We start from the raw sequence: 25,402 nt of genomic DNA, 5'->3' as shown, positions 1-25,402 counted from the left end.
TGTGGCCCCCCCAGTGCCAGCCCATTCATTGCTTCATTCATGGGGAATATTTTTATGGTCCACAAAAGCCACTTGACCTTGCCTAAATGTTGAAAGGAATAAAGAAAAAAATGTGCCTTTGATCAAATGGTGGCCATTGACTATACTTCTGTTCAGTATGCTGTGAGAGGAAGCAGGTGGCAAGCATCCTTCCCAACATTGTGAGATGTGGCTGTGTGGGAGAAGTGTGCTCAGATGCATTTTATGTAAGTAATAAGTTAGATTTGTTCATTCATTACTGAATAGGGACATAAAAATGAACAGTGTTCCATCCAGAAGAAGCTGACAGCCTAGTGAGGAGGGAGATGTGTTAGTGGAATGGGGTCACTGAGACACTCTTGGATATAAAATCACTGCCACGGGGGTTCAGAGCAGAGACCCTGACCCTCCAGAGGGGAGGACAGAAGGCTTTCTGGAAGAAGAGGTACCGGAAGTTTGAGAACCACTCTCTGGGATTCACATTTTACATGAAAATACGTTTATAAGGAGGACAGACCTTAGTCTGTATTTCATGAACCATTTATACAGGTTGAGTTCCCTGGAGCTGGACCATTGATCTCACAGTGAGTGGGCTAATCATCACTAAGGGGTAAACTGTGACAAATACAAGGAACAAAGTTTTCTGCTAAAATAACAGGTGCCATTTTCCAGAATCAACATAGACTAGTCCTAGTCCTTGGAGTTACTAAAACAGCTCTTTTGATGTTACAGGGAAGTTCTTTCCCCTTCTTAGAAAACAGCCATATGGATAATTAGGATGCAGTCATACATGGCTGCGGTGCAACCTGTGATGACAGAATTATAAATTTGGGGTTAGCTTGAATTTTATGACAAGTATATAAATATTTACTAACCTTTTCTCTTGTTTACCTAACAAGATATAAAGAGCTAACTCAGGACTTGTCCTCTCAAAGCACCGGGCCAGCAAGCTCCCATTCTCTCATGGCTCCCCATTAATAACCACTGTTCGAGGCTGGCAGCCTCTGATTCGATTATATTTTTTTTGTCCTGGTTTTGATACCGTTACCACACTGTGCTGTACAAAATCTTCTACAACTTGATTTTTTTTTCACTCAGCATGTTTCTCAAATTTTTCTGGGTCCATAATTATAGCTCTAGTTTATTTACTTTTACTTCTTTATGCCATTTCATTATTAAAGAGCCATTTACTTTTCTGATTACACTCAGTTTTTCAGTTTATCACTCCAACTCATGCTACAGTGAACATAGTTGTACACGTTTCCTTTCTACAAGCGCCTAGGTCTCTGTGGGGCAGCTCTTCTCAAGTTTTGAGGACCCCAATAGCTCACCTTAGGAAAGAGCAGGGGCACCTGGGTGGCTCAGTTGGTTAAGTGTCCAACTCTTGGTTTCAGCTCAGGTGGTGATCTCCGGTTCGTGAGTTCAAGCCCCGCATCGGACTCTGTGCTGATAGTGTGGAGCCTGCTTGGGATTCTCTCTCTCCCTCTCTCTCTGCCCTTCCCCCACTCACTCTCTCTTTCAAAATAAATGAATAAATTTTTTAAAATTTAGAAAATTCAAGAGTATACCAGCTCACATTCCATTAGCTATCAGAGTGGTGATGTTGTTACGTGTGATATAAATGCTGGAAAACTCCTCTATAGATTCATGAGAGCATGAGAATTACAAAGGTAAATAACCTGCTGGTTTTATTATGAAATAAGCTTCTCTTTTGAGACTCCCTTGGAAGGGTGTCCACATTTTATGAACTTCTCTAGGGAACAGAACACACATTGCAAATGCTAGGTGTTTAGAATCCGCTCATTTTTCAGGTTTACTAAAGATTGCCCAGTTGCTTTCCAAAATAATTGTCCCCACTTACGCTAATCCTGAAACGTGTGAGAGTTGTTATTGTTCCCTGTCCTTATCAACAATTTCATTTGTCAGAATTTTTTCATTTTGACCAATCCAATATTGACACCTAGGTCAGTCTTCCACACTCCTACAGGCTCAGCTATACGTAGGGGTATTTACCACCTTCTGCTAATAGTGGACACATCAGGTTATCTGTTTTGCCACGTTCTTCCCATATTCAGTGGAAGTCCCATTGGAAGGTTTAAGAGAGAGAAATGTTGTGGTCAGTTTTTGAGTTCTAAATAGGTCCATGTTAAGGGAAGGAGAAGTCAAGATTTGAGACAGGATAGCCAATAAGAACCTATTTCTATAATCTAGGGGAAAGCAGATGGGGGCCTCAATCGAAGCCCTGGTCATTGAGATAGGGAGAAATTTGAGAAATATTTAAGAGTTAAAATTAACAGACCAAAGGGAGTGCCTAGCCGGTTCAGATAGTAGAGCATGCAAGTCTTGATCTCGAGACTGTGAGTTTGGGCCCCATGTTGAACATAAAGTCCACTTAAAAATTTAAAAANAGCACTGGGTGTTACGTGGAAACTAATTTGACAATAAACTATTTGTAAAAAAAATAAATAAATAAATAAATTAAATTAAATAAAAATCAGACCAGGAAGGTTGTTGGAATGAGAGACTGGTAAAAGCCAAGAACCAATGATCCCCAGGTTTCCAACTTAGGTTCCTGCATAGCTGTTTGTCGCTAACCACTGAGACAGAGATGGAGCATACCGGAGCATATGTGGAGGAAAGTAAGAGTTCGGGGCATGATGCGTTCAGGGTGATGAGACATTCAAGTCAAGATGACCAGCAAGCCGTTGGCCATATGAGTCAGGGAGACGAAGGGAGTATAGCAAATTTCAAATGAGAAGGAATGATCAGTATCACACATAGAAGCACCCAACAAAACCAGGACGAAGAAGTACCCACTTAATCTGACGATTAGGAGACCACTGGTTTATGAATCACCATCATGGTAAAGCTGATCAGGATGAAAGTAGAGGGCAGGAGAAGAAACACAAGCCAAGTACCAGAATCCTCGAGTGAGAAAGTAGACTAAGCATTTCTTGGTATCTCATGGTAATGAAAATAGGTATGAGAAAGGATGTATGTTGTTAATGAAGAAACCAGGGGGAGTTGTTCATGTGTAAGGCATTTAGTAAATGGATATTGAACACTGAAGCCCTACTGCTGTATACGTTACAAGAGGCGCTGTTACAGTAACATTACTGTGTATAAGGCATTTATTTTACTCCTGCAAAGAAAATTTGTTTATTTATAATATAAGCCAATAGCTGATGCCACGTAGTATTTACATAGAGGCAAATGCAAGGCCCCTTAGAACAATAAAAATGCTTCAGCAGAAATTTAACAGAACAACAGAGCATTCTTTCGCCTTCCTCCCTCCCTCTGTCTTTGCCTCCCTCCCCTCCCCCCCCTTCCTGCCCTCATTATGTGCCCCCCTCCTTTGTCCTCCCTTTTTTCTCCTCCCACCTAACTGATGAATAAAAAAGATAAAAGCATATTTGGAAAATAACGGTGGCATGTCAAAAATAATTTGTTTCTTATTTATCTCCTCTCAGATACTGCCAGTAAGAAACCCCCACCACCCCTTGCCCAGCCTGCTCCCCCATAAGTTGGAAGCAGATGATTTGCTCTCCTGAAAGAGCAGCAAATCCGTTGCCCGGGTGATATCTCATTACTAAGGCAACCAATTTGGTGCATCAGTGTGAATCCCAATTTTAAAATGTAATTATGCCAAGATATGTACATATGCTTGAGATTTGCTTAAAAGGAATCCGTTCCCCTTTGGAAGGAAAACATTTCCCATGTTAGGTGAAAGAAAGGGTGAAATGTTGGTTTTATTCTGGGCTGTAGCTTACAGACACCTTTCAACTGAGCTCCCCTGCTATGCTTAGTAAAAGAACTTGCGTTGGTTTTCCCCTCGCCTTTTTTTTTTTTTAACTTGAGATGTTCCCTTTCCAAGACACTTCTCTCTTGAGACCTGTCACTCATAACCCAGCAGCTGTCGTCTCCATGACAACACTTTCTGGCCCCTATAGGTGGTGGTAGGAAAAAAAGGAAGGGAAAAAAAACCCTTGGCTGCAATTTTCATTGGACTTTCTTTTTTTTAATGGCTGGAAGCTCAAAAGATGGACTGTGTGTAAGGAATTAATTAGTGGAGAGGAAGCGATCTGTGAATAGATGTTTACATTAAATTACAAAACTTCTGAACAGTTCAGTGAGGATTGCTGTTCCAAACTCAGATGAAAGATCTTGCAGATAGAAAGTGTACAACCAAAAGCTTGTCTGGAGGAAGGCTCTATTATCCAGGTAGCTGAAGGTGGGCACCAGCTGGGCCAAACAATACTGTTAAATCACTGCTGGGCAATTACTTTGTCCTCCTCAACACAAATTATTATGTATAAATAAAACATATTTAGGTGCAGGGAGTATTTTGCTTTAATTACCAACCTTATTAAATAATGAAATCCCTGCCACTCATTAAATTTCCCATTTACTGCTGCTGCCAGGACTCTCCGGGCTCAGATTTGTACTCAGATCCCCTGGATTTCAAGTGTGGTTGTCTCCCTTCCCACCCACACCCGTGCCCTCACCTAGCCGACCGTCTTTTATCTTTACTTGGGTGACCCATTGTCTATGAAACTTTCACTATAAGCTCCCTCAGATCCTTTTGGAAATAATTGGGAGACATATTAAAGACAATGATGAAAATATTTTATTGTAATGGGCATTCACTGCTTAGTGACAACATGGATATTTGATGTCAAATATCACCCCCCAAAAAAGATGATTTTTAAAACTTAAAAAAAAATGGCTTTTCTAAAGTACATAATTTTACCACATACTTCATTAAGCTAAGACACTTAATGGATAATAAAATATATGCTATCTACCAATTTAGGTATATAATGGAATACATGTGGTTTCAGTGTGAGGGCTACAGTGTTGAGGTTTATTTTATTCCTTTTCTTACCATAGCAAATATATGTAACTACCAAGAAATCCAACTGTTATCAGTAATTGTTCATATTCTTTTTCATGGCACATGGCACATGGCCTTCTTGGATGATTAAATTTTGCTAACCAAAAAAAGTTTATGAAATATTCAGCATGTTCTGGGAAATGTATCATTATTTATTGCCTATATTTAGAGCATTCACTTTGTCTTTATGAGAAGATATATAGTTGCCTTAAACTATTTTTTATTAATTTCAGCAAGTACAGAATATAAATAGCTTTAATAGACAAAGGGCCCTTCAAAAAAAATTAATACCTCATTAAAAATTGAGCAAAAATATGGGTGCTCAGTTTGCAAAAAAAAGAGGGAGAGAGAGAGAGAAATGGCCAGCAGCCATTTTTTTCACCTGTCAAATACTCAAGGTTTTTTTTTAAAAAATCATACTCAGTGTAATTGAGGATATGTGTGTATACTGTTGGCATAAGAGTAAATTGATGATAACTTTCTGGAAGGCAGTTTGGCAATGTGTTTCCAAAAACTTTAAAATTAATTTGCTTCTAATCTTTTAGAAATTTTTACTAGGTAAATTCTTATGAATTTGATATAAAAACTTAATTGGAAGAATTTTCAACATGTCTCATGGAAGTGGAAAATAATGGAGGAAAATGTTAGGAAATTAATTATATAAATTATGGTATATCCGTACAATAGAAAACAGATATAACAATGTAACTATGTAAAAAAAATTTAATAGGGGCGCCTGGGTGGCTCAGTCAGTTGAGCATCCAACTTTGGCTCAGGTCATGATCTCACAGTTCATGAGTTCAAGCCCCGTCCGGCTCTGTGCTGACAGCTCAGAGCCTGAAGCCTGCTTCAGATCCTGTGTCTCCCTCTCTCTCTGCCCTTCCCCCATTCATGCTCTGTCTCTCCTTCTCCCAAAAATAAATACAAACATTTAAAAAAATTTAATAATGAGAGACTCTTGAATGCTGACAAAAACTGAGGACTGATGGATGTGGGGGGGAGGGAGGGGATGGGCATGGAGGAGGGCACTTGTGGGGATGAGCACTGAGTGTTATGTGGAAACTAATTTGACAATAAACTATTTGTAAAAAAAAAAAGTTAATAAAAGTGTTTATAATAAATGTTAAGTGAAAACATGTTACAAAATAGGATGCTCTGGTATGATTCCTTTTTAGCCACATTGTTAATTCTAGAAACACACACACACACAACACACATACACACATTCACACACCCATTATATATACTGAGGAGGAACTAATGAGTCATTCCATTCTGGGGTTTTATTCATTACTAAAGAAAATTTAGGACTATTTATATTCCGTGGTTTTTGTCAGAAAGCCTTAATGTTGCCAAACATCGCTATCTATTCAAATTCAGCACTACAATGAGAGTCTGAGTTTTGAAGAAAATTTAATTTCAAAATAAGATGTTTAGTTGTCAGCTGTCCTGAGTTGGTTTTATTGTATTTGTGTAGATACAAACATTCAAATGAACTGAATACACATGGAAAATATGTTGGTTTGGAGAACTGAGGAATCAGCCAAGATTTGTCATTTAAGCGCAGAGTACTTTGAATTATTCACAAGTTTGTTTTCTTTAAATGGATTATAAATAGGAACAACATATAGCTATCATTACATTATTTCTATCCAAAATTCTAATTAATAGTTTCTGTTATAAAGTGATACGTGTTCGTTTTAAAATATAGTAAATTATTTAAACAATGAAATAATACCACCCATTATCTCACACCCAAAAGGTAGTTACTATTACCATTATGGATGAGGTGCCTGGGTGGCTCAGTCAGTTAAGTGTCTGACTTCGGCTCAGGCCATGGTCTCATGGTTCATGGGTTTGAGCCTCACATCAGGCTCTGTGCTGACCACTCAGAGCCTGGACCCTGTTTCAGATTCTGTGTCTCCCTCTCTCTGTCTCTGCCCCTTCCCTGCTCGTGGTTTGTCTTTTTCTCCTTCAAAAATAAACATTAAAAAAAAATTTTTTTTCACCGTTATGGAATCCATTATTCCAGACTCTGTCCTGCTCTCTCCTATACACAGACACACACACAATTTTTAAAATTGTGGTCATGCTGTGTGCACTGTAAAGGGCTATTCCAGTGTGAAAATCAGTAGACCCATGGCAATGGTGTGGTCCTCTGCCCCTGAACCACTTCCATGTGATCTTCCCAGCGTCCCTCCTTGACCCTCATCTATACAATATCCCCGTTTGTTTTAGTGATGTTTCTCTGTTCAAAAATCCTTCCATCACCTACAGAGTCAAGATCAGGCTCTTCCAGAATCTGGCTCCAAGCAGCTCCATCTTCCATTACATTGCAGGACTGCACAACTCCAGTGCCCTCTTCACTGACCGCGCCCGCAGACCTTACTTTTCCACCTGTGTACTAACAGTTCGCCCTGCCTTCAGTGCTCTTCTCGATTCCACCTCCTCACTGAAGCCCTCCTGGCTGTGCCAGTCTCAATAAAGCTGTCTTTACTTCTTGCTCCAGAACCCATTCATCAGTTGGATGTGGCTCTGAGGCAGTCACCGCAGTGGTAGGCAGGGACTGTGGGCCGGCTGTCAGTTTCAAGTTTGTGTAAGGTTTAAATCATCACCTCTTTTTGCTGTAAAATAATAGATTTGGATATGGGCACATCTGTCACAGGTGTAAAGTGTATCATGAGTAATTTGTTACTAATAAAAAGTTATTGAAAATAATTATTTTATAAGTCGGAGCCGATTCGAGGTTATTTCTATAAAATTTAACCTTACTTCCTTGAGTGGGTGAGCACAATTAGGGATCTTACAGCCCCTGAGAGCAGTGCACTGCACACATGAATGTCCTTCCTAAGGAATGCCACGGGAGAGCCAGGGCAGAGAACCTCTCCTCTCCTCTCCTCTCCTCCCGTCCCCTCCCCTCCCCTCCCCGTCCCTCCCTTCCCTGTCCCTCCTCTCTCTCTCTCCTCTCTCTCCCTACTCTCTCTCCCTCTCTCCCATCTCCTCTCTCTCTCTCCCCCTCTCCTCTCTCTTCCTCCCCTCAAAGATATATAAACTTTTTAAGAAAAAGAATTTTTCAGCTCCAAAATTCCCACTGACACCTATAATGTCTATAGGCTGCAGATCATGTATTAATTTTGCACATTTGCTTTACCACCTTAACTAGATTGTAAGTTGTTGACGGAGGCAGTGTCCTTACCATTGTTTGTATTACACCTAGGGCCCCCAACACAGCAGCACTGGGTGGCATTTGTCAGTAATGTAATTATATTATCATTACTTAATACTAGGTGCTTCGAGATTTATAAAATTTCATATTACATTCTATAGGAAAGCAAAGATATTTATTCATACTTATGATCTATTCATGTGCATTTAAATGAGGTACCTTCAGAATAACAAGCAAATGGAATAATTAATCAGTAGGCACAAGACCTATTCCCAACTGGGAAAGACAAACTTTACATTTTAACTCTGCTGCCAGAGTTGAAGAACATCACTCACTCCTGGGTAATTCCTAGACTGCACCTCTGCCTGACCAGCAGGTAGCTGTTGGCATCCGTCAGCCATACAGCACTCGCTTCCATCCACGGCTTCAACACTTAAGGCGATGGGGGCAGGGGGAGGGGAGACTCTCAGGCCTCTGTGCTCCAGTTTCCTCGTCTACGAAAGGAAAAATAGTACCTACCCCGTAGTGTGGCTGTGAGTTAATATACTCAACATACTTTGAACGGCACCCAGCATGTGTTAAACACCATGTGTTCACTATTAGTATTAACATTGGTGTCATCAGTACTAATATTATTAGCAGTTTGGGTTTGGGTTTGTATCCATTAACTATCATCACAGTTGTACCCCACACTGACTGTATTAATTTCCTGGGACTGCTATAAAAAAAATTATCACATACTTTTGGTGACTTAAAAACACATTGATTCTCTTACAGTTCTGGAGGCTGGAAGTGTGAGATCAGTGTCCCTGGGCCCAAATCAGGGCTTGGCCAGGGCCGTGTCCTCTCTGGTGGTTATAGGGGTTGATCCATTGCGTGCCTGTTCCTGCTTCCGGTAGCTGCCCACATTGCATGGCTCATGGCTTCCATCTCTGCATCCACGGTCACAATGCCACCTCCTCTTCTATCTTCAGCTCTCCTACTGCCTCCCTCGTAGAAAGATACCTGTGATCACATTTATGTTCCAGTTAGACAACCTAGTATAATCTACACATTTCAAGATTCTTTTTTTTTTTTTTTAAATATTTTTATTTATTTCTAGGAGGGAGAGAGAGAGAGAGAGACAGCATGAGCAGGGGAGGGTCAGAGAGAGAGGGAGACACAGACTCTGAAATAGGCGTCAGGCTCTGAGCTGACAGCACAGAGCCCAATGCGGGGCTCGAACCCACGAACCGCGAGATCATGACCTAAGCAAAAGTCAGACGCTTAACCGACTAAGCCACCCAGGCACCCCTACACATTTCAAGATTCTTAACCACATCACATCTTTGAAGTCCTTTTTTGCCATTTGCAGTAATGTTTACAGGCTCCAGGGATTAAGAGGTAGAAATCTTTTCAATGGTGGGGGGTGGGAGGTTACACCTGGGTGGCACAGTTGGTTAAGTGTCTGACTCTTGATTTCAGCTCAGGTCGTGATCTCATTGTTTATGAGTTTGAACCCTGTAATACTTGGGATTCTCTCTCTCCCTCCTTTTTTTTAAAAAAATTTTTAATGTTTTAATGTTTATTAATGTTTAATAACATTAATGTTTAATGTTATTTTGAGAGGGAGAGAAACAGAGCATGAGTGGGGGAGGTGCAGAGAGTGAGGGAGACACAGAATCTGAAGCAGGCTCCAGGCTGTGAGCTGTCAGCACAGAGCCCGACACAGGGCTCGAACTCCCAGTCCGCAAGATCATGACCTGAGCTGAAGTTGGATGCTCAACCAACTGAGCCACCGCTCTCTCCCTGCTTCTGACTCTCCCCTGCTCATACTCTCCTCTCTTTCAAAATAAATAAGTAAACATTAAAAATTTAAAAAAAAAATCTTTTCAGGGGCCATTATTCAGCCTACCACATCCTTCTAAAACATAATGGCTATAACAGTCAGACTGTATTTCTTCCTCGTGTGTCTGAGGCTTGGCTGGCCATTCTTGGCTGATCCCACCTCAGGCCATGGGTCAAGTATAGATTGGCTCCACATGTTGGTCGTTTTTCTAAAGTTAGTAGATCTCTGGGTCATGTTCTTCTTGTGGTGATGGCAAAGCCTAAGAGGTTAAGGCTGACTACACAAGCACATTTCAGCTGTTCAGCTTATATGCATTTATATCCCATGACCAAAGCAGATCATAGCAATGGGATGACCCATGGATATTAGGAGGGAAGGAGTGAATATTTGCTGTAATAATAGAACCTAGCACATTGTTCTCTGTAGGTGACAGTGACTTATAGCTAAATCAGTAATACACTTATTTGGGAGGGGAAATAAAATCCAAGATTAAAAGCAAAGCTATTTATTTCATAATAAGACCATTTTCTACAGTTTTTATTTGGTAAGTCAAGGAGCTATGTCTGTTGTGGCCTTACTCTGGCCAAATAAATACATTCCTTAATATGTTGATCCTAAAGGATTTGTTCCATGATTTTTTATTTAGGAGATAAACTTCTAAATACATGGAAACTCTAAGACTCTTTGGGAGTCATTTTATCAGCATGTAGTGACTCAGTGAATTCCATGGAGGTATGAAAAGAAAGCATAGATTTTTCTGCCCCTTTGGAAGAACAGAACATTTGCTGGATAGCCTCTCAAAAAGAGCTGTGAACTGGAGCAGACCCATTGGCTGCTGAATTAAAGCCAAAGCTATAATCATTACGGTATTTTTTCATGTCATCCATGGCCTGTGAACTTGACTAGGGGCTCATCAAAGTAATCCAACCATGAGTTGGCTCCATATAAATAAATTGGAATCTGATTTTTGTTCATTTGAAAAACCAGCATACAATATTTGTGTATTTGAAGTTGATAGCATTTCCCAGCCTACGGTATTTTTTTCCTCTTTCCTCTCATTCTAATAATAGAGGAATTATATCATACCCACATGCCTTGCATGAGAAAGAACAGTAGAGTTTATGGGCTCTTAGTCTCATTGACCTCAACAGAGAGAATAAGGATGTAGCGCGTCACATTTTTCTTAGTCATCTGATAAAATGCACTGACACTAAGGTGTTGACTTTGGTCAAAAGAAGGAAGATAAGGCAAAGGGGGAGTTTTACAAGAAAAGTCTTGTAACCGGAATGAAGGAACTTAATTTAGAACATCTGCATTTTCATTGCTATAACACAGCCTACTTCTTCTGTAAGACATAGATGTGAAGTTTTCGGGAAATTCTTTCAATATGCAAGGAATAATCCCTACAAACCAGACTCTCACACAGCAGATTACTCACTGGCACATTGGCAGCAGTTTCTCAGGTTGTTGCTCATTTGTGCCTGTCGGCTAGATTGCTCTAGAACCATCCTCGAACTGTCGTGTCGGCCGTCAGCATTGATTGTGAAATTCCATTCAGACGCGAGACCTGCCCGGCAGCGGCCATGTATTTCTTCCTTGAACGTTTCATAATTTGCTTGGCGCATATTCACAGTTACGCACCAGGATAAGCTCTTTCTTTTAAGTGAGCTCTTACACCCTCAGGTTACTGAGCTTTTCTTGGATGCAGAGTGCCTCTGGGCCTTTTTGACAGATGAGCAAGTGTTCTTTTAAATGTTCACAAAAGATATTTAGTTTCTTCAAACCAATAAGCATTCATTCAGCATATATGCTTACTGCTGGACACTCACAGGAAATGCTGTGGTGAATAGAAATAATCTGAGTCTTTGTAGAGCATATGTTCTCATTGAAGAGTAGTAAGAAAATAAGTCCATAAGTAATTACACATTGGGGACAGCCATGAAGGAAAGGAAGGGCTCGGTTGGGGCAGTCATTCAGAGGGAAAGGGAAATGTACTTTGAATAGGCTGGTAAGAGAAGACCTCACTGAGGAGGTGACATTTAGCTAAGGCCAAAAAAAAAAAAAGAGAGAAGGATGTGACCCTAGGAAGAGTGTGGGGAGAGAAGGTTCAAGCAGGGGCAGGGGGGATACATACACAGAGAGGCTGCAACAAGAAAAAGCTTAAACATCTGGAAGGCACTTTAAACAGTATCAGTATAGGGACGCCTGGGTGGCTCAGTCGATTGAATATCTGACTTCAGCTCAGGTCACTATCTCACAGTTGGTGAGTTCGAGCCCCACATCAGGCTCGCCGCTGTCAACACAGAGCCCACTTTGGATCTTCTGTCGCCCTCTCTCTGCCCCTCCCTACTTGTGCTCTCTCAAAATTAAACAATATCAGTACACTGTCTGTGCTCTCACTTTTTGTCACTGGTGCACATCCACTTTAAGGTTCACTGCAGCAGAGTTTTAGGTCTGTGCAGATTTTCAGCTGGAATTTAGGTTTTGCTTTTCTGGAAGGATGCCTACAGGGCAGCTATAGAAAAGTCCATGAAATATTGATCACAAGTCAGTGGAGATGAATGGGAAAAAAATTAAAAGGAGGAGGACAAGGAGGAGGTAGATTTTGATGATCCTAAAATATCTCTAAGGTTCACACACAGAAAGAGCACATTAGGCAGTCTGATGCTGGTGTTCATTTGAAAAGCAGTCTGATTTGTTCTCTGAATTCAAGATATGCTTGCTCTGACTTTGTGTGGAATTGCTCACTTCTTATAATTGATCCATAGTATATACTCTTTTCACTATACCTTATGCCTTTTTCAGTCAAGTAATTTTATGAACTTGTGTGTGTCTGTGTGTATATGTATAATTATATGTATATTATATACATATAAATATTTTATTTTTAATATATATATTTCTCTCCCTCCCCCCGCCCCCTACCTCCCAGTGGCTTTTTCCACCACTGTTTCAGAGGAGTTATCTTCATTTCCAATATTAACTAAAATAGTGCCTGCCCGGGTAGGAGCTGACTTAGATCCAAATAGAATATTTCTCCTGTCACAGTCATGGCTACAGCTGGTAACCCATTTTTATTTCAAAGAATCCAAAGCTTTAGTTAGCATTTCACACATCTTTAATTATGGATAATCTACTGAGATAGACACAATGTCCTGACATTCATAAAGTGATTGTAAAATAAAGGCTCTTCTCCACTTGTGATTGAGCCCTCCACCTCCCATCTCCCATAGAGTTTACATTTTAACAAAACAAAATCATTTTATAGGCACATACTTGATTTTAAAGTTGAGAAGGCCTTTCGAAGTATAGCAGCAGCACAAGAATACAAAAAGACAAAGATTGATAGGTATCCGTGCGTAAGCATGTAAAATTCCAGCTTCTAAAAAAAAATGTAGAACAGTGTGTTCAGTTGCAAAAAAGAGAGAAAGTGTCATAGAAAACAAAAGAAAGTGCAATCCAAACCAGCATAGAATTTGTAACAGGAATTTGGTGACAAGCCTCCCTTGCACCTGCAATTGGATCATCTTCATTCTAAGTGTGGCTCCCCCTAGTGGTTGCAAGATGGCTGCTAATAATTTCAGCAACCACATTTTCTCCATGGTCAAGGAGAGTCGCTTTCAGAAAGAAGTCCTTGGATGTTTTCTCAAAAAAGTGAGAAATTTCCTTCCTCAGAACCACTTGTCCAAATCCTTCTTGTGTTTTATTCACTTGACCCAATAACCATGGTCAGGAGATGGTAAAGGGCAAAATGCTAAGAAATCTTTGCAAATGTAATAAAAAGTTGGCTTATTTCATATATAAAAAGCCCTTACAAATCATTATGTAAAATTATAAGTATGTGATGGGCAAAAAAGGAATGAGGAGATATTTCACAAAAGAAAACTTCAAATAGCTCATGAATTTTAAAAAGTTGAATAGCACTAATAATTTCATCATAGCAACAATGTATTATCAGTTCAGTCAATTCTTTTTAACTGTTCACATGGTAGAGTTTGGAAATGGGAACTTTAATATGTGGTAGGTGAAAACAGCGACAATTCTGTGTCTAGAACCTCATCATAAATCATTCATGTACATGAATTTAGGTATGATGATACCACTAAAATGGTATTTATGATTGCCAAAAAAAGAAAGAAAATACCCTGGGGCGCCTAGGTGGCTCAGTTAGTGAAGCATCCAACTCTTGATTTCAGCTCAAGTTGTGATCCCAGTGGTGTGGGATCAACCCCACATCGGAGTCTGCACTGACAGCATGGAGACTGCTTACAATTCTCACCCTCCCTCTCTCTCTGCCCCTCCCCAGCTTGCTCTCTCTCTCTCTTTCAAAGTAAATAATCTTTTAATAGAAAACACCAAAAATATCTTCTAGCAGAGTACCGGTTAACTGAACCATATACATCTGTCTGACTGCGTACCATCAGGTCATTCAGAATCACATTACAGGAGGCTTTTTGATCACATGGGAAAATGTACCTGGTGTATCCAATAAAAACCATTCTAGAGCATTTTATGATTATTATGTGACCTTCATTTTGTATAAAATATATATTTAATCATAAAAGAAAGTGAGTCCCTTTCACTACCTAAAACTGAAGCAACAAAACAGAAAAACCACTTCTGGATAGCAGTGTACCATAAACAGAATCCGAAGGTCACCGGCTGGAAAGAAATTTAAAACACCAGTGACAAAAGGATCATCCCTTTCATTTATAAGGAGCTCATATAAGTCAATAAAAAAGACAACTGAAAGAAAATGGATTAAAAAGAATAGAAATACACAGTTACAAAAGAGAATTACCAGTGATGGATAAAAATATGAACTTATTTGAGGTGCCTGGGTGGCTCAGACAGTTGAGCATCTGACTCTTGATGTCAGCTCAGGTCTTGATCTCAGGGCCATGAGTTGAAGCCCTGCATTGGGCTTCATGCTGGGTGTGAAGCCTACTTTAAAAAGGCATATTATGCTAAGCAAAATAAGTCTGAGAAAGACAGATATCACATGATTTTACTCATGTGGAATTTGAGAAACTTAACAGATGATCATAGGGGAAGGGAAGGAAAAACAAGATAAAAACAGGAGGCAAACCATAAGAGACTCAAACACAGAACAATCTGAGGGTTGATGGGGGTGGGGAAAATGGGTGATGAGCACTAAGGAGTGTACCTGTTGGGATGAGCACTGGATGTTATATGTAAGTGATGAATCACTGGATTCTACTCTGTATGTTACTACATACTGTATGTTAACTAACTTGAGAATAAGTACATATATGTGTGTGTATTATTTTTTAATAGATTCTAGAGAAGATAGTTGAAAAATTAATTACATTCCTACTGACATCAATTTTTAATCTGTTGTTGGTACATAACTAAGAAACTTCACTTTTCAGTATTGTATTATAAAACAATTTGGGGAAAGAAATAGGTAGTAGGAGTTTTTATGCTTATAAGTACAAGGTTATGTTTCTAGTAGGATTTTCAGTAATAATGATAGGTACAGCTACATGGGCAAATGTAAAACCTCAACATCACTGAGCACATCTAGCATTTTACTTTACATCTTTCTCTAAATAGTAACATCTCTTTCTGTATCACCACAGCATTATTCTAGCATGAACTACTTACTAATTTGATCCCATGTATCGCCCACTATTGTAAATTATGCATTCAATGTCATTGTATTGGGAGGGGGACAGTAATTGAGTTATGGCCAGTAATGGTATTCATAGTTCCTTAGTCCTATTATGTTCAACTTGTGTAAACTTGAACTCTCAAAAAAAGTATCTGTCCTTGTTAAGTGTTCATTTTCTTATCCTGCTATTCCCCCTTACACTAAGTACAGTCTAAGACAGGAAGATGAAAAGAGGAAGCATATTTAACGTTTACCCTAAATATTCCAAGGGCCCTTATCCAGATTATTCCCTTTCCTCCAGAAACATCTTTACCCAATATCCCTGTCATGGTGAGCACTAGTAACTGATGGCATGCTGGGACACAGGGATACATTGAGGAGCACTGGTCTAAACATGACCCTACTAGCACCATCTTACATTGCCTACAACCAGAGCCAGGCTACTAGCAAGAGCTGTGAATGTGGATTGCCTTCCTCTGTAGAAACAGAGATCTCAGGTCTGGAAAATGATGGTTCGCCGAAGTCAAGCATTTGCCAACAGAAATACGTTAATGTATGACTTAAAGAAACTTAAGTCAAATATATGCCTTGTGGTTTTTTTATGGTGAATTATTAGAGAAACTAAAGGAGTGCTTTTTAAGTACCTATTTTTTTAAGTTTATTTATTTTAAGAAAGAGCAAGAGAGAAAGAGAGCGAGAGAGCAAGCATGTGAGCAGGGCAGGGGCAGAAAGAGAGGGAGAGAGAATCCCAAGCAGGCTGTGTGCTATAAGCACAACGCAGGGCTTGAACCCAATAACCATGAAATCAGGACCTGAGCCAAAATCAAGAGTTTGATGCTTAACCGACTGGGCCACCTAGGCATCCCTTAAATACCTATTTTTAATGTATGTTAAGTGTCTAGCACAAAGCCTGGCACATAATAGTAAAATAATGTCTTCTCTCCCTTCCCTTATGGGTAGTAACAGTAAACCGAGGGAACCAAAGATCATGGTTGTCAGTTCCATGTGTACTTTGGATTGGAAAGAACCTTTGAAATAAGTTTCTTAAATTTTTCTCATTATCAGTAACTAACAATACTAGCACTTGTTTTTATAAGTTAGCTAATGCAACATCCTCACTTTTCAGGTGAAGAACCTGAAGTCTACAAAATTTGACTGCATAATTCACCCAGTAGTCCAGGGGAATGCTGGCCTCCTGGTCACCCCCAGACTGTGCTAGCCAGGGAGCTGTCCCTCTGGGCAGTGCTGGACTTCTTGTAAAAGTCTCACTGTGACTGAGGATTCACGCTTTGTTACATGACTAGATCTTAATTTTTAAGGAATTAGTTGTAGTTGTTTTCCAGGGATTTCATGGGCATTTTGGTTTTTCTAAGATATCATGGGTGTCTCCCCTGTCTTCCTCCATATTCCCTACGGATACTACATGTACAGTAGGACTTTAGGAAATTCTTGTAGAATGAACCAATGCTCAAAATAATGCTGTGCCAAAGCAGCATATTTTGGGATGGCTTATCTTGACTCCCTTCCAAATGAGTGAGTAATCTGTATACAAAGGATTCTGTCGTCAAATATGTTTTTTAACTTCTGTTGAACAAAGTTAAAATAGATTTATTTACATGAAACTTTTCAGAGCTTTTAATATGCTAAATGTGCATCATGACTTTCCCCAAGAAATTACAGTTTGCAGCTTTCCTGAATTTAATGAAAATGGAGCTCTTTTTCAGAGAGCATTTCAAAGGCCCTGTGTCCCAGAATTCACTTTTGGAACTCTATAGAAAAGAATGTTAGGATGAACCTTTGGCAGGTCCTTTCAAATATCAGTTATTATCTGAGTTTTTGCATGATCTAGGGAACCATTCAAACTTGAGATCATTTGCAAGCATCTGAAAGCAAAGGTCTACTGGGTTACTTTTTTAAGGAGTTCTGCATGTTTTAAATACTAAACATAAAGGAAGAAAAGTCGGGTCATTTGTTACACAAGGTAAAAGTCCAACTTGTACCCTGTCAGTATTAGATGGAGGTAGATCTGGGGGTGGACAAGGCAGTGGACATCTCAGACAAAGCTGAAACATCCCTAAGACACCGTGTCAGATCTGTTCACATGCCCACGTACATGACCAACCATATTGTTCCCTGTCAAAGAGCAGATTTGAGAGACCCTTGACCTCAGAGATTTTGAAGGTGAATATCAATTTTGTACGTCCTCTTTCAAGAAAACAAAGTCAAACCAGAGAGAGCAATCACTTCAGTACAGTGCCACATAGTGTTTACCTTTGAACAGGATTGAATCCTGAAAGACCCATCAGAACTATTTAATCCATTAGCTGGAGTAATTTTAATTGTCTTCAAAATAATTGCATTTGGAGCTTTGATAGAGTTAATGCTCAGTTGGTCTTCTGACACTAATTGACCAAGAGGTTCAGTTGCTTCTTGAAGTTACAGTTTACAAGTAGGCTGTCAGATCGTGGTATCATCATAGTAAAGAAGTGATTAGCAGGCAATAGTTGTGTACACTGCAGAATTACAAGGCTACCATTAGCCAGATCCATTCTGGATGAGGCCACATATAAAGGGTATGAGTCCTAAATGAAGGTTTACAAGTCAACTGACTTTGCAAGTTAATGTACCAGACCAAGGTAAAGCAGCTGAGGGATGGTAAAGTATACTCCATCAGGCATACACAACCCATACACAACCCACACTCAACTAAGTTCATCAGGACAGCTTATAATGATCAGACTCATATCTTCCTTCCTTCCTTCCTCCCTCCCTTCTTCCTTTCTTTCCTTCTTTCTTTCTTTCTTTCTTTCTTTCTTTCTTTCTTTCTTTCTTTCTTTCTTTCTTTTCTCTTCATTTTACTGGTTTTACTTTGTTTACTGACTAAAGTCTTGGTTATTTTATTACTTCTTAATTTCCCCTTATATCCTCAAGAAGCTATTAATTTATCTATAAAAATAAGGAATTTTGTATCTAAATATAAGCTCAGAACCTACAAATTTATCCACTCAGTCTTATTTTCTTTTTGTTACATACTAACCTGCTATTCTGGCAAAAACATTGGCACTGTCACTTTATAAATAGTACCTCAAGTCTTTATTCATCTTGTCCCTCATAGAATATTTGAGTTGAAGAGGAATAACTTGGAAAGATGTTACCTTCTTTGAGTCTTTTTTAAAAAAATAACTCCTAGAAGAGGTCATGCCTTCATTAATCAATCATGAAATATCCCCAGTAGGATGCAACCATCATACTCTACAGTAGTTCCTCGTTGTCCACAGGGGATACATTTCAGTACCCCTAGTGGATGCCTGAAACCACAAATAGTACTGAACCCTATACATACTGTGTTTTTTCCCATATGTACATACCTATGATAAAGTTTAATTTATCAAAGAGTACAGTAAGAGATTAACAACCATAACTAATAATAGAGCAATTTTAACAATATATTATAATAAAAGTTATGTGAATGTGGACTCTCTTTCAAAATCTTATTGTACTGTACTCACCCTTTTTCTTATGATGATGTGAGGTGATAAGTTGCCCATGTGATGAGATGAAGTAAAGTGAATGACATTGGCCTTGTGATGCAGCATTTAGCTACTATTGACTTTCTGGTGATACCTCAGGAGTATCATCTGCTTCCACACCGTGGTTGACTGTAGGCAACTGAAAATGCAGAAAGCAAAACCATGGACAGGGAGGTGGGGACGGGGGGCGGTGACTACTGTAATTTGATAGGAATGTGGAAAGATTTTCTGAATTTTACAGTTTGCTTATAGTTACCTAAATAAATTCTTCTCTCCAACTCTTTAACAATCATAAACTGTCATAACTCTGCCAAAATAACTACCTGGGGGAACTTAAGTTAGAAACATAGGAAAGATACTTCTCCCAAAAGTTGTCCCTAGGCATGGAGGGCCCAGGGAGCTGAGATTTTGAAGGGTTCTGGTTGTGGAAACCAAGAGAATATCCAATTCAGAGCACTAGGGAACTGTTTGAGAACAGGACAGAAAGGGTCTAACCCTCATGAGGACTAGAAAACAAAAATAGAAAAACAAAACACAGAGAACCAGGGGGAAAAAAATTAAAAAAGGATGGAAAGCTGACCTGTGTTTATTTCTGAGACTAAACTGAAGATATGTAATTGACCTACTTCTTAATAGAGCATAACCTAGAATCCTACATCTTTTGCAAAATGAATATTGTACTTTAATGACAGCCAGATGTTGCTTTGAAATGCCTGACCACTGAGGAAGTATGCACCAGAGGAAAGCATGGTAGAACTAAGATGGCATTATAAAAACATCTGTTTAAACATGACAGATTGTGTTTATATCCACTCCCTCTCAAAACCCCTAAATGAGCAGTAAGGGATAAAAATGGTAGAAACCCACAAGGACAAATAGAACCATTGTAGCAACAACAGCAGACAAGGGCAACAACAGCAACATAATTTTGGAAGTAGGTGGATGTGTGGTTAGTCCCCCCAAGCAGGTGGAGAACATCTAAGTGCCTGCAGAGAAGAAGGCAGACAGGCAAGCCGATTTACCCAGCCACAGGGCTATAGAAAATCCAGGAGTAGGAAGGGCCAAGTACCTCTGAAGGTAGTTATAAGGGGGAGAGCTGAAGGAGGAGGTTGGTTAACAATCTGTATAAAAAGCAAAATAAAGGTCTCCTCCCAGACCTCACAAAGCCAGGTGACTACCTCAGTCTCAATCTGGTAGAAGAAGCTTACTTACTCTGAAGAAGCTCTGGACTCTAGGGAACACCAAGCACAGTGGAGGACAGGGGTCAGGCACCGTATCAAAACCAAGAAAATTAAGTGAAAATCTGGATACTAAAAATTCCTGCCCACCCCCCCCCCATGCCTCTTTACTCAGAATTCTGACAGTAAAGAGGAAAAACACACATAGTGAAGGGGAATTCTGGAGTTCCCATAATTAGTTTATGTATTAAAGCTCCCCGACTCATAAAGCACATACACAGATTTTTCTAGTGGCATTCGGTAATGGATGGCCGAAGATCCCCAGACATTTGGACATTTGAGGAAGGCCTCTAGCACAAAAGGCTGAAACCAAGATAAATGGGAGAAGAAGGGATTTAGAAGTAATACAAAATGCAGGAGCAGTGCAAAAAGTAAAACCATGATTTATATCCTCAGAGAGGAAAAATGAGATGCTGCTTTTGTTACACAAGAGCAATGTGCTTTTAAAAGAAATATTTGGAGAACACAGACGAGCTCTTGAAAATGGAAAACATGACAGCCAAAATGAAAGATTTAGTATGAGGCTTGGAAGATGAAGGTGAAAGCATTCATTCACTCAGCAGATACTCTTGAGTGGCTACCGTGTCCTTGACATTGTTCTAGGCAGTGGCGTGTGGTCTGTGAGCAAAAAAGACAAAGAGCCCTTGGCCTGGTAGAACTTACATTCCAATAGGAGGAGAGTGTAAACAGTGCAATAATACATGAGTTACATGCTGTGTTACAAAGTGTCAAGTGCTAGAGGCAGGGGAAAAAATAGAGCATGGTAAGAACCGAGAGTGCCAGGAAGGGAAGATGGAGACAAGTTGAATTCTAAATGGGATGGTCAGGGCCAGTCTCACTAGGAAAGTGACCACTGAGCAAGGACGCAGAGAGAGAGTAAAGATGTTGGCCGTGTGATATCTGGGGGAAGATCATTCAGGCAGAGGGAGCAATTAGCGGAAAGGCCTGGAGTCAAGNGCTGGAGTGCAGTGGGGGAGGTAACGGCACCAGAGAACGCAGAGCCTTGTATGTTAGTGTGGGGGCTCCTCAGGGAACTGCAGAGTGGTGGCAAGTGGCAGTTTTAAGCAGAGAAGTGACAGGATCTGATTTTGCTCTTGGAAAGATCACTCTGGGTACTGTGTGGGTAGAATCGACTACAGGGGGTTAAGGTACACGGAGAGGAATTGGATTCACTCAATAGCAGGGATGTATCCCCTGTTCTCTAATGGTCTCTCTTTGTACCTCGGCTGTTGCCTCTGAGTCAGCCTCTCTGTTTGCCTCTGTCCTTTTTCCTACCTAAGAAATAGCTTGCTGGCCCTCTCCTCTGTCAGCCTGCCCTCTGCGTTGTATCTCCTGATTAACTTTCCCTCCCAGATCCCATTGTGTCTCCTTCAGCTTTCAGCTTCCAACATATCCTAAAACACATAGTATCTGGTTGGTTCCTCTTTAATGTTAATAGTGTTTTAACAAGGGCCCCTTTGGCTCCCTTGTTTTTTTGTTAGACATGCAAATAAGCATTGAATATTTGCTTATTGAATATAACATTTAATTCTCCGTTTTCTGACATTTCATCATGAGGCAAAGTCCTCTACAGGCACACGCATTATATGACTCTTGAAAAACCCTTGGGGCGCCTGGGCGGCTCAGTCGGTTGAGTGGCTGACTTCGGCTCAGGTCATGATCTCATGGCTCATAGTTTCGAGCCACGTCAGACTCTGCTGACAGCTCAGAGCCTGGAGCCTGCGTCGGATTCTGTGTCACCCTCTCTCTCTGACCCTCCCCTGCTCACACTGTCTCTCTCTCTCTCTCTCTCAGAAATAAACAAACATTAAAAACTAAAAAAGAAATAGCAGTTTAAGCTGCTTTAAACAAAGATGGAAGTGGGAAAATCAGCAACCCTCCCCTACACAGACTCACAAACTCTTATGGGAACATATCTGTTGCAACCAAATATGCTTAGATTATAACGAAAAATACATGAATGATTTTTTGCACATAGTCTTTTGCCTCTATAGTTTTTCAATGCTACTTTTTCTCTGAGTTAAAAAAAAAACTAAAGCCTAAGGGACTTCTGATAAAGTTGGTAACATACCCACAGGCTCACAAAAATTCCTTTCAAATTTGCTGAAATTAACGAAAATGTAAAAATTCCAAAGAACATGCCATGAACCCCCAAATCAAGAAAAGATCCCAGCTGCATACCATAAACTGAGAAGTGTCACCCAGAGGAAGAAAAGCTGGACCAAACTGAATGAAGGTACTAAAAAAAAAATCAATATATTCTTCAAAGAGAAGAATGGAACATGGAAAAGTACAAGGAGGAAATTCTGAGAAGTCTCACTGCTTTTGACGGTGCCGGACAGTGCCGACATTGTGTATAAAGGTATGCCAGAGGGAAGGCTTGGAATAATCCACACCCTCCCCCTGGGGACCCCTTCTTACATCAAGAAGACATTTTCCCTCAGGCAAGAAGAGTCCAGAAGGTTTACCATCCTTCCTTGCCTCTGATATATCAATAAGTGGGCAAAGAATAGGGGAAGCACCTGCTAGGAATAATATTAGGGCTGAATCAAGAGAAAGCTTCACAAGACATGGAAAAAAAGGATAAGCCGTCCTCATTTGAGCCAGAAGACTGCAAGACACCCCAGACTCCCTGAAGCAAACTTCTGGTGCATTTCTTTTTCTTTTTTTTTTCTTGTTTTTTTTTTTTAATGTTTATTTATTTTGAGAGAGAGAGAGACCAGAGCATGAGCAGGAGAGGGGCAGAGAGAGGGAGACACAGAATCTGAAGCAGATTCCAGGCTCTGAGCTGTCAGCACAGAGTCCGACGTGGGACTTTAACCCTCGAGTGAGATCATGACCTGAGCCGAAGTCGGACGTTCAACAGACTGAGCCACCCAGGTGCCCCTGGTGCATTTCTTTACTCTTAAAGAAGGAACTCAATGGCAGCTCAAACCCTAGCTCTCTTTTCCTTCCTCTTGGGCAACTCAGAGACTAGATAAAGCATATAAATAACGGACATCTGGTCTACATTATAGGTGGAAGAATAAAGCAGTACCCAATCCAACACTATTTGGGGGCAATTAGTAGGCTGAGAGAGAATGGCTCACGTTCATTAAAAAGTTTCCAGGACACACGGACATGTGACTGAGGCAAAAAGTCTTCACATACAAAAAAGAAAGTAACACAGCTCACTGAGACAAATAAAGAGTAGACTCTCAAATAGTCATAACTACCCGTGCTTATTGAGTACTGGCTATCTACCTGGCACTGTTTTTTTTAAGGGTTTTATATGTATTAACACCTTCAGTCTTCACGACGCTGGTAAAAGATAAGCACCATTATCATCCCTATTTTACAGATAAGAAAACTAAGTCACAGAGAAATTAAGAAGCTGGCCCAAGTGTACCCAGGGTTTGAATACAAGCATTCTGTGTCCAGAGCCTGTTCTCGGGCACTCTGCTCTTGTACTCTGAAACACAGACAGCATTTTAGGCAACTGCTTTGTGCTCTCAAGGAAATTGAAGAGAACAGAAATTTACAGGCCATGCACCCTTTCTTGGAAGCTACTGGAGAGAGGAAAACCAAAAAAAAGGAAGACAAAACCTCAGAGATCCAATATGGAAGAGTAGTTTTAAAAGTTTCTGGGATAGGAACTGTGCACTGGGCCAAAGGGGCATAAAGGATATGGGGAACATCAAAGAAAAAGACAGGTGATGTGCTCAACAATCAGAAAATTATCACTGATCATTTGATGGATCTGTTAGAGCATCTGGCAAAACTTAGCAGTAGGTATACAGAAAATAAAGCAGATTTTGAAAACGCGTCAGTTATTAACTATAAGTAAGCACAGATTTACATGACAAAGTAAAGCACAGAGATAGAGCAAATCTATATGTAACATATATAGTGTATATAATAGATATGTAAATATCATTTGTGCAATATATGGTAGTTAATATAACGTGTGATGTAAACACTATCCACTTAAAATGTATGATGTGATTATTATTGAGATGATAAAGGAGAGGTAAGAGGGAGGTGAGAGAGCCAAATCACCAATGTCTATAATCTAGATAATGTCCAAAGGGATCAACCCAGAAATAACAGTATATGTGCATTATTTGTCACCACCGGAAGCAGTAGTTAGAACAGTTGTGTGGAATGAGACTGTGAGGTGGGGCAGTGGGGTCAGGTGGGCGAGAGGAAGAGCTGCTGTTCTTTTTTTTAAAATTATTATTATTTTAACATTTATTTATTATTCAGAGACAGAGCATGAGTGGGGGAGGGGTAAAAAGAGGGGGAGACACAGAATCGGAAGGAGGCAACAGGCTCTGAGCTGTCAGCACAGAGCCCAACACGAGGCTCAAATTCACAAACCTCAAGATCATGACCTGAGCCAAAGCTGGACGCTCAGCTGACTGAACCATCCAGCTCTGTCTTTTTAAGTAAGTATTTGATTTGTAAAATACCATCTGATTTTTTTTAACTAGGCAAAACCCAAAGAAGCCAACAACAAAGATGAAATGTTCAACGTTAAAACCTGCCCCTGAAGAAGCACTTACTTACAAAATGCTTTTTTCCCCCAGATCACTAAAGAATTAAACCAAAAACATTTTAATGAGAAACTCTGTGAACCCTCCTTGAAAATTAAGAATTGATTTCCTATACAGGTGTGGCTCCAGGGAGTCTTAATTGCCTTTCTCCTAAAGAGAAAAGCAACCAACGGTATGAAACTTTAAAAAATGTGTTTTGTTTAAGAAATTGAATCACAGACTTCCACCCTGTAATTGTATTCTTTTGGTTTTTCAAGATGCTAAAGAAGGGACCTTTATTTTAGCACTTGGGTGGAGGCGTAACAAAGCCATCTGCATGATGGATTTGGCGGCGGGGAAGAGAGCCATTTTGGCTAAAAAGGGTTGCTGTACTGACGCCAGGTGCAGAAACAAGTTTTCCCTGCCTCACGGTCTCTATATATTCTGTTTATACGTGAGCTCTAGGTTCCCGTCACAAACTGCTCATATGTCGTGTTTCCCTCCCATATCATGGCTTTTTTTGACTCGTAGGTTCCTCTTCGGGGTCTCTTGGTGACCTTCCTCACATGTTGCTTGCAA

General features: G+C 40.1%; 1 protein-coding gene and 1 long non-coding RNA gene across 6 annotated transcripts in view; one reads left to right on the top strand and one right to left on the bottom strand.

Annotated features, from left to right (window-relative positions):
• MYO1D (myosin ID) overlaps nucleotides 1–25,402 on the top strand; it is a 344,632-nt gene that overhangs the window by 164,009 nt on the left and 155,221 nt on the right. The window lies entirely within an intron of this gene.
• LOC144219577 (uncharacterized) overlaps nucleotides 7,950–25,402 on the bottom strand; it is an 84,877-nt gene continuing 67,424 nt past the window's right edge. For 3 of the 5 annotated variants that reach the window (XR_013331465.1, XR_013331461.1, XR_013331458.1), the window contains 4 exons: nucleotides 19,051–19,210; nucleotides 13,183–13,288; nucleotides 11,345–11,743; nucleotides 7,950–9,083 (listed from right to left, as the gene is read on the bottom strand). This is a non-coding gene — a long non-coding RNA (uncharacterized LOC144219577). The remainder of the gene's footprint in view (nucleotides 9,084–11,344; nucleotides 11,744–13,182; nucleotides 13,289–19,050; nucleotides 19,211–25,402) is intronic. The other 2 variants (XR_013331459.1, XR_013331460.1) reach the window with 2 other exon arrangements.

Source organism: Crocuta crocuta, unplaced genomic scaffold, assembly GCF_008692635.1.
Source record: "Crocuta crocuta isolate KB4526 unplaced genomic scaffold, BGI_CrCroc_1.0 scaffold149, whole genome shotgun sequence".
Classification (NCBI taxonomy): Eukaryota; Metazoa; Chordata; class Mammalia; order Carnivora; family Hyaenidae; genus Crocuta; species Crocuta crocuta.
The sequence above is the reverse complement of the archived record's forward strand: the minus strand, read 5'-3'. Positions and strand labels throughout refer to the sequence as shown.